General features: G+C 50.0%; 1 long non-coding RNA gene across 1 annotated transcript; it reads right to left on the bottom strand.

Annotated features, from left to right (window-relative positions):
* Window positions 1–411: 411 nt before the first annotated feature.
* Window positions 412–1280, bottom strand: LOC117553271. Its single transcript, XR_004570104.1, has 2 exons — window positions 839–1280; window positions 412–763 (listed from the first exon to the last, which is right to left on the bottom strand). It is a non-coding gene; the product is annotated as an uncharacterized LOC117553271 (long non-coding RNA).
* Window positions 1281–9895: the final 8615 nt, after the last annotated feature.

The following is a 9895-nucleotide window of genomic DNA, read 5'->3' as shown; positions in this document are numbered from 1 at the left end:
GTGATCTTGACGTCAACGTCAGGGAATCCACCCACCCTTTAAGTAGCTTGCGCTACGACGCAGCGTCATTCAAAATAAGCACCTCTTCTCGCTTCGCCTTAGCAAGAAGGGCCGTCTGGTGAGACATCTCACTTCATGTTACTCTGAGAACTGGGGTTACGTAAGTAACCTATAGTTCTCATTCATAACACTCCGTTCGATGTATCACGATGGGATATTGAAACTCCCGTATTGCTAGACATGCTTATCTCGAAAATCACCAAAACAACCAGAACTTAATAGGTAGAACTCTGTCTCAACACGGGACCCAGCACTGCGCGGGCCACACTTGGAGCAGAGACATCTTGTTAAGCTCCGTGATCGCTTTTCAGGACTGAACCCACAATACAAACACGGACAGAAAAACAGGAGTTAGCAGCAAAAGGTTTTAATTACAAATCGTGACAGGGGATACTAACTGTTGTTAATATAGTCCAGGAAAGGGGATTAAAAAGCGAGGGAATGGGGATCCTCAGCCGAGGCTCCGGAGTGAGCTGGGGATTATCGCCAGGCAGATGAAAGGTGGGTTGAGCCTGTGTCTTTACGCTCCCGAGAGCGAGTAGGTTGGAGCAGGAGTTAGGGTTTGTCCTACCGGACAGGAGTGTGGCGAGCAGGGGTTTCAGAGCTGAGGGGAGCGAGCAGGCTGGAGCTGGTTGCATGGAGAGCGGATGAATCCGACGAGGAAGTGGCTGGACGTGGCTAGCGGAGGAGGTGATGATGGGTTCTGAATAGAGAGACAAACAGGTAAGACAAAAAACTGATTCCAGAGTGATGTCAGGCTAGAAAGCAATACGTTTACCAGTGTAATCTTGACAACGAACTGGTGAAGACTGGATGAGGAGACCGGGTTAATAAGCAGGTGTGGATGAGTAGATGATCAGGATGAATGAGAAGCAGCTGCGGAGATGAATTGGCAGGAACCAGAAGTAGGTCAGCCACGCCCAGCCCGGGAGACAAACACAGACAGACAGACAGCAAACAAAAAGGGAAGCAGAAGGAGGGAGTACTGCAAATCCTTACACATCTAGCCTGTAAAAGCGGACAAAAGTCAGCGGCGAGGACCAGCTCGCTGCTGCACAAATGTCTTGGATGGAAACACCCTTGAACAAAGCCCAGGATGTAGTCAGACCACGAGTAGAATGAGCACGCAGGCCCGTTGGTGCCTGCAAACCCTGACTCATATAAGCCAGAGCAATCGCTTCCACAATCCAATGGGAGAGCCGTTGCCTGGTAACAGGCTTGCCCTTCTGAGGGTTAGCCCAGGATATAAAGAGTTGGTCATTACAACGAAACTCTTTTGACCTGTCCATATAGATGCGTAAAGCACGAACTGGACACAGCAAATTCGGCCGCTGTTCCTCAGAGGAACACAGCGGCGGAGGAAATGCCACAATGTCAATGGGGGTACATGAGCCAACCACCTTAGGTATAAAGGCAGGGTTGGGCTTCAGCAACACTCTCGTTTGCCCCGGGGCAAACTGAGTGCATGAAGGATGTACAGAGAGCGCATGAATATCACTGACTCGCTTGGCAGATGCCATAGCCAGTAACAGCACTGTCTTCAGTGACAGGTGTTTCATGTCAGCTTCTTCCAGGGGTTCAAATGGAGGTCGAGTGAGCCCATCTAAAACCACTGCCAAGTCCCATAAGGGCACCAGTGACCTGGAAACAGGGAGGAGCCTGCGAGCCCCTTTCATAAAACGGCAGACCAAGGGATGTTGGCTAGCCGTCTTTCCATCAAAGCCCACATGGCATGCAGCAATAGCAGCCAGGTACACTTTGATCGTAGAGAAAGCTCTGTGTTTATCAATTAAGTCCTGTAGAAATGAGAAAATCACCCCGACAGGACATTGAAAAGAGATGTGTCCCTTTTGAAGGCACCACTCCTCAAACACCCTCCACTTACAGTCATAGAGAGACCTGGTGGAGGAAGCTCTTGCACTCTGAATAGTGTTTATCACCTTCTGAGGGAGCCCCACTGTATTCAGATTGTACCACTCACGGGCCAGGCCCATAGTGCCAAGCGCTCTGGGTGTGGGTGAAAAATCGTCCCCCCCGCCTGAGACAGTATGTCCCTGCGTAGCGGGAGCTGCCACGGCTGCCCGCACAGCAGCTGATATATCTCCGCCAGCCAGTACATTGCAAGCCAGTGCGAAGCTATCAGGATAAGTGTGTGGCGTTGTTCTCTCACTCTGGCCAGAGTTGGGGGTATCAGAGCCAGGGGTGGGAACGCGTACAGAAGGACCGGAGGCCAAACGTGCGCGAGCGCGTCCACGCCTAACGGTGCGTTTAAATCCCGCATTGAAAAGAACAGCTGACATTGAGCATTTTCTTTTGATGCGAACAGATCTACCGCGGCTCGGCCGTAACGCACCCACAGCTGACTCACAATTATTGGATGTAGAGTCCAGTCTGCATATAGTGGTGCACCTCTGGACAGTAGATCTGCCCCGAGTTTCATCACTCCTGGTACGTGCGTCGCTCTCAGAGAGAGGAGACGTCCGCAGCTCCATAAGATCAGTTTGCGTGCCAGCATGTGTAACTGGAGAGAACGCAAACCCCCTTGGCGGTTAATATATGATATTGTGGTCGTGTTGTCTGTCCTCACGAGGACATGATGTCCTCTGAGAAAAGGCAGAAAGCGTTTCAGGGTGAGGAACACCGCTAAAAGCTCCAGATTATTTATGTGTGACCGTTGGAGGTCTCTGCTCCAGAGACCCATCACAGGTCGACCTTCGTATATACCCCCCCAGCCCGTCAGACATGCGTCTGTGGTGACCACCTTCCGCGATAGGACAGCACCCATAGGCACGCCCCGTACTAGAAAAGTCGGGTGCAGCCAGTGGCGCAGTGCCATTACGCATTTCATAGTGACCATCACTTTCCGCGCGCCCTGACGCGCGGGGTCCAATCTGAGGGCAGCTACCCAGTGATGAAACTCCCTCATGTGTAAGCGTCCCAGTCGTACCACCAGAATGGCTGACGCCATGAGCCCCAGCAACCGCAGACATGACCTGAAGAGAACATATTTGCGTGGCTGGAAATGAGCGAGGCAAGCCCTGAAGGCTTTCACTCTCTCTGCTGACAGGCGGGCTGTAAAGGGCACCGAATTCAGGCGTAGACCCAGGAAGAGTACAGTCTGGGCAGGAGACAACATGCTCTTTTCTGTGTTTATTACAAAACCCAGGTCGAGCAGGTGTTTTACGAGGACATTCGTCTGCGTAATAGCCTCTTGCTCCGACTGTGCGAGAAGGAGCCAATCGTCCAGATAAGTTGCCAGGCGAATACCCTGTTGTCTTAACGGGGCTATCGCGGCTTCCGTACTCCGTACAAACACTCGCGGGCTGAGAGACAGACCGAAGGAAAGTACTCTGTACTCGTAACAGACACCCTGAAAGGCGAACCTCAGATATTTCCTGTGTGGGTAATATACTGGGATGTGGAAATACTAGGGCTGTCAAGTTAACGCGTTAACGGATATGGAGCTGTTTAAATTAAAACAGAGGAGCGACATTTCGCCACAACTGCGCCGAGCACTTGACTTTATGCAGGAAGCCAGACAGTGTGACATTGTACGAGAAGTCAGCACACTCAGCACGGATAGTGCGCAACATGATTGCAGCGTCCAGGCAGCTCCCGTTCGAGCATATGCCTTGAGTTGCACATAGCTCCAACGATCCATCCATCCATCCATCCATCCATCCATCCATCCATCCATCCATCCATCCATCACACACACACACACACACACACACACACACACACACACACACACACACACACACACACACACACACACACACACACACACACACACACACACACACACACACACACACACACACACACAGGTTGTTCAATATTCATGAGATTATTTGTCATTGTTCAAATGATAATAAACATTAGCATAAAGCATATTTGTCCACTCATATGTTGAGTATTAAAAACTTGAAAAATATTCCTCTAAGATACATTTAGAACAGATAAAAAATGTGCGATTAATTTGCGATTAATCGCGATTAACTATGGACAATCATGCGATTAATCGCGATTAAATATTTTAATCGACTGACAGCCCTAGGAAATACGCATCTTTCAGGTCGACTGATGTGAACCAGTCGTTTTGGCGCACGAGACGCAACAGAGATGTGTGAGTGAGCATTCTGAATTTGTATCTTTTGAGATATTTGTTCAGAGCTCTCAAATCTAGTATAGGCCGAATTCCGTTCCCTCCCCGTTTGGGAACGAGGAAATACATGGAATAAAAGCCGCTCTGACTCTGTTCGGCGGGTATTATCAATATAGCCTTCTTTTCTAGTAGCGAGAAAATCTCTTGCTCTAGAATATGGGCCGACTCTCCCCGGGCCTGTGAATACAGAATGCCCGAGAAGTGAGAGGGGGTGACAGCGAATTGGAGCCTGTTGCCCCGTGTTACTGTCTTGAAAACCCAAGCAGAATCTGTGAGCATCCTCCACTTTTTGCTTCTCAAAGCGAGCGGAGATGTCACAGCTCTGTCGTCTGCCCTCAGTGTCTCTATTTGTTGTGTTATGGGGCCCTCTAGTGTCTGAACACGGTGGTACCCCAGGTTGACAACCGCGGCCGACACTGCGCATGCGCGTGGCGGTGGTGCCTTCACAATCCCGTCTATTGTCCACCTTTTGAGAGAGGCCGTAGCCGCTCTCAAAAGAGGGGCAGACGACAGACTGTTTATTGTTTTTATTGTTTTTCTTTTCATTTTTATTGGCTTCAAGCCTGGAAACGACAGTGGAAAATGATTTATTTTGAAACAACAATGATGACATGTGTTTGTGTGACTTAAACAGGCAGCGGAACTTGCTGTCTTCGATGTTAAGTCCATTTCCCTGATGGCGCGAACTTGAGGATGACGTTCTGGCATCACTCGAGGCGGCGGGAAGATAGGGGCACCCCGAAAACACATGAGCATCTAACACTGGAACGTGCTCTGGAGCTGGGGAACAGGGAACTTCCAACTCCTTCATCGAGGAGAGGAGAGGAGAGGAGGCTGTCAGGCCGCCCGCTTCTTCTTCCTCGCCTGGTGGCTGAAAACCTGGGTCGGCTGCGCCTGAGCGGCAGCTTCCGGAACCGGAGATTTTCTTGGCCAGCTCCCTCTTGCCTCGTGCCTGGGCTGGGGACCCGGGACGGTCTGCGGTCTCTGCTGCTTCGGTATTTTGAACCGGGCAGGACGTGAGACAGCTTGAGTGAAGGCCTGCCGCGGGACCATTGGAGGTGGCGGCTGGACCCTTCGGGGGAGACAGAGCTGGAGAGCCTCGTCTCCCTTCCTTTTTGACTCGCACCTCAGCTGTATTGAAGCTAGAGCGGAGCCAAATATGCCCTCGGGAACAATAGGCATGTCCAGAACATCCTCTTTTTCCCGGTCTGGAAGGTTTGTCAGGTTGAGCCACCTGGCTCTCTCCTGTACCACAATCATTCCCAGTGCTTTGCCCGTGGCTTGGACTGCACAGCGCTGCACACGGAGGCAAATGTCCGTGATCGCTGCGATCTCGTCCCACATGGCAGGCTTAGGTTTGCTCAACATGTCTTCGCAGAGCTCCGCCTGGTAGGTCAGCAGCGAGGAGACATTGAGTGCCCTGGCGGACTTTATAGGTCCGTTCGGTCATCGCTGACTGGAACCGGTCTGCCTTTGCCGGTAGCATGGGGTTCCTGCTCGGTGTCGAAGCCAGCCTCGGTTGGAGGTGGGCTGCCACCAGCGGTTCCATGGGCGGAATACGGAGCAGGCCGAGCCTCTCCATACCGTCACAGTCCAGGGAGGAGGCACCCTGGATTGGGGCCTTGTTGCTAAAGGGACGGTCTCTCCACGACACTGACACCTCGTCCAGCATCTCCGGAAAGACTGGAAGGAGCTGCCTCTTCGTTCCTCGCTGCTTGGGGCAAGTTCTTCCCCTCGTAGCGAGATCTGGAGGTCTCCTTGGCCACTTCAGGCCATGGGATGTCCAGCCTGGACGCAGCACGTTGACACACGGCCTGCAAGTCCATGGTTAGGACGGGCGAAGCTGGTGTGCTCTCGCCCGGGGGAGCGGACATCGCTCCCGGCTTTGCAGCCTGAGCCGATGAAACGAAGATGTCATCCTCATCCGAGTCAGACAGGAGGAACTCAGAGGTATCCTCTTCGTCCTCCATATAGTCCAACTCCAGGACATCCTCCGCGGGTGGAACCATGGTGAGGTCCAATTGGGAGCGCCAGCTTGACACAGCTCCGCTCTCGCGGCTCTTGCCGCCACCGGGTCCCAGCCTGAAACGGCGTGGGGCTCCGGTTCAGCGGCTGTCGCTGTTGTTGAGCCCCAGTCCGACACAGTGCGGGGCTCAATCTCTGCGGCGGACGCCACCATGTCTTGATTGCCGGCCGGCGAATCAGCGGACATGAGGGGGTCCTGTCCCGACAAGCTAGCTTGGTGTGCTAACCGTCGGCTGAGGCTCTTAATGGTGAAGCGGGTACAATGCCCGCACGAGACGGGGTTATCGATAGCCTCCCGGGCGTGTTCCAGCCCGAGGCAGGACGAGCAGACCTGGTGTGAGTCTGTGCCTGAAATCTTAAACCCGCAGCCGCATAGCCGAGCCTCCGAGTCCCTGACTCCTCTGGTGTGAGGGAGAGAAGGGTCCATCTTCGATACTGAGAAAAAATCCAACCTTGCCGTTAGGCCCGAAAGGAAAAAAGGCGACGGTGTAGATTTTATTCTTTAAAGAATATTAACTGGTGTGTTATGTTGGAGATTTGGAGGGATAACTGGTCCGCTTTTCAAATCTCCGCGCGTTCCTATGAAGCTGGTTATAATACAGGAAGGAATCCATATCTACAAAGTAACCGTTAACAATAATCTACTTTAATGGCAATATGACAATGCAATACAATCATTACAATACAACATGATATATTACAGTTATATTGCAATGCTTAAGGAGTAATGCCGGCTTACTCCTGCTCTAGTCCGCATACTGCAGAGCTACTTTCACCCGAGAGCAGCATGTGAAGAAGAGGCCGAACGCCAGGGATCCACCGGATATATACCAGAGTAAGAAGGAGGGGTTTGGTGTTAGGTCAGCTGGTCATCTTTTCAGGTCATCTCATTGGGAGACGCAACGCAGCAGGAAACGCAGCAGGAAACCAAACAGGCTCACTTTCCAACAAAAGGTCTCAAGGCCTGCATACCTACACCTCCCCCACAGAGCAATAAAACCCTGTTTACTCCAACCAGCCCAGAATGTTTATAGCCATTTGTAGTCCTTACATTTATGAAAGGATAAAACAGAGAAATCAATATAAAACACAAACACAGGTATTGCTTGAACAGTATTCACTTAACTGCTACTATTGATAACCACCAGAGAAACCCAAGGGACCTCTCTTAATATTACAACCACTGTAGCTTGTTCTAAGTTGAATGCAAATCAGGACATGCTCTCACCTTCCCCCATCTTCCTTTGTCCTCAAAAACACATGTCAACAGGCCCCAAATGCAGCTCACAGTTTTACCCAAATTATTCTCATTTTAAGCTTATCCATAGTTTGCTAACATGAATAAATACAAATATAACTCTACAGTTAATACCTTTTTTTTTTTTTTCTCTGTCTCCTCTGGTGTGAGAGAGAAAAGAGAACGTTCTCTTTACCGTGGTGTCGGTGTGGAGGGAAGAAAAAACTAGCAACAGGTATGTTACTAGCTTGAAGAAAAAATCAAACCTTACCGTTATTTCGACAGAAAGAAACGGCGAGGCAGATTACAATATTACCTGGTGTGTTAATATTGCTCAGTCTTCTTGCAAAGCAAAAAAGTAACCGGCAAGCGCCCGTCGACCGAATGTTAGCTTTGGGTTCAGTCTGTGGACCGTTAAGCTAGCCCGGTTATTGATAAATCGAGATGTGCTCTGAAGCGAGAAGAGGTGTTTGAAAGACGCTGCGTCGTAGCGCAAGCTACTTAAAGGGTGGGTGGATTCCCTGACGTTGACGTCAAGATCACCAGCCAATCACACAATGCAGCCCCGCTCTCTCTAACTCCAGGCGACTTTCTGCCACTTTCCTCCATGGTGCAGTGCTGATAGTTTCACCACAGAGGAAACCACTTCACAAATTGCAGTACCCATAAGGAGCTGTACAAATGCCGCAGTTTTTGCGTGGCTGTGTCTTTAGTTGAAAGCCCAGTCGTAATCGTAATATTATGCTACAAAGGGGCGGACTGGCCATCTGTGGAGCTCCTCACCCCCCCCCCCCCCCGTTGATAATTCACGATCGTTGGCACGCTGATAAAAAAATTTTTTTTTAATGGCACTTCATATCAAATAGGTTTCCGGACTTCCGGTTATGGCGCTGAGCTGAGAGGCTGACACTCCCCAGCACGGTTGCAATTCCTACTAAAATCCTATTCTAATTACTCGGAACCCACCTAAAACTGCATGGTATTTGATTCTAAACCCCCACAACATCCATTATGCCACAGAAACCGTCAACAAAAACAAAAAAGGCGGAAAACTCAACAGAAGACGGAGCAAGTGAGGACGCCATGGCCACATAAGGTGACAACTCAGCTAGCAAGGAGTGCAAGGGTAGCTCAGAAGCTAACGCTACCACTGACAATACCGACAAAGCAAGCAATAAATGGCCTGAAGACAGTTTTCATCCAAACTGGATGGGCTACTTTCAGCCATCAACAGCGTTAAAAGTGAGCTGACCAGATGTCAGAAGAGAATATCCGAGACGGAGGAGCGAATATCAAACGCCGAAGATGACGTCGTCTCCCTGCAGAGGAGAGCCGTGAGCCTAGAAGAACAAGTTGCCAAGCTTACCTCGAAACTGGACAGCTCTGAGAACAGGAGCAGAATATCTAATTTACGATTGGTGAATTTACCTGAAGCGGCAGAAGGGAAGGATATTTGCGCATTCCTGGAATCCTGGCTCCCCGAGGCCTTGAGATTAGCGCCGCCAGCCTCTCCTATTGTTATCGAGCGAGCCCATTGGCTCTCTGGACCTAAACTTGCTAATGGCCCGCCTAGACCACTGATCATGAAGTTCCTTAATTACAAGGATAAAGTCCTCGTTCAGAATGCTGCAAGACAAATGGGTAAAATATTCTACAAAGTGATGCTGTTCCCGGACGTCTCTGCAGAGCTGCATAAACAACGGAGGAGATTCGATGGAGTTAAACGGAGGCTGCGGGAGATGGACGTCCAATATGGAATAGTTTTCCCGGCGCGACTGAGGGTCACACACGGCGGCCGATCTTACTTTTTTGACAACCCCTCGGACACGGAGAACTTCATCAAGGACATACAGAAGAAATAAGACGGCGTGAACACTAACTGAATATGATTTACGGACGTAAATCAAAATATGTTAAAAGGAGAAGCGTTTGACTAATACCTCGGAAGCGGCCGGGCGATTACAGGCGGACAGCCGGCAATGAGACATACACAGGTGGGAGATGACGGGGCGGCTTGCCCCTACCTTACCTATATTCTTTCCTGATAAATAATAGTTTTGGCTTTTTTTTGTCTAAACCGAGTTTGAAATTAACGATTGCCAGTTTACAAGGCAACACAGGCAAGCTCTCCATTTTTTCAATGTTTCTCTTTCTTTGCTTTGGGAGTCAAGTGGGCAGCAAAAGGCGATGCCCCCTTGAATGGAGGCTCAATTTGTTTATTTTTTTTATTTGGTAAATTATACAACACTTCCATTGGTTGGAATATAATCATTATTTGAATTCAAGCTATTCACTGTTAACCTTAATGTTCATCGTTTACAATATTTGTTCTTGCAAAAGGTAGGAATCGGGTAATGGTGCTGTATCGTGAACAAATGGCACTTTTGGTGTTTGGGAAAGAGATG

The sequence above is a fragment of the Gymnodraco acuticeps genome, unplaced genomic scaffold, assembly GCF_902827175.1.
Source record: "Gymnodraco acuticeps unplaced genomic scaffold, fGymAcu1.1, whole genome shotgun sequence".
In the NCBI taxonomy this organism is placed as follows: Eukaryota; Metazoa; Chordata; class Actinopteri; order Perciformes; family Bathydraconidae; genus Gymnodraco; species Gymnodraco acuticeps.
The sequence above is the reverse complement of the archived record's forward strand: the minus strand, read 5'-3'. Positions and strand labels throughout refer to the sequence as shown.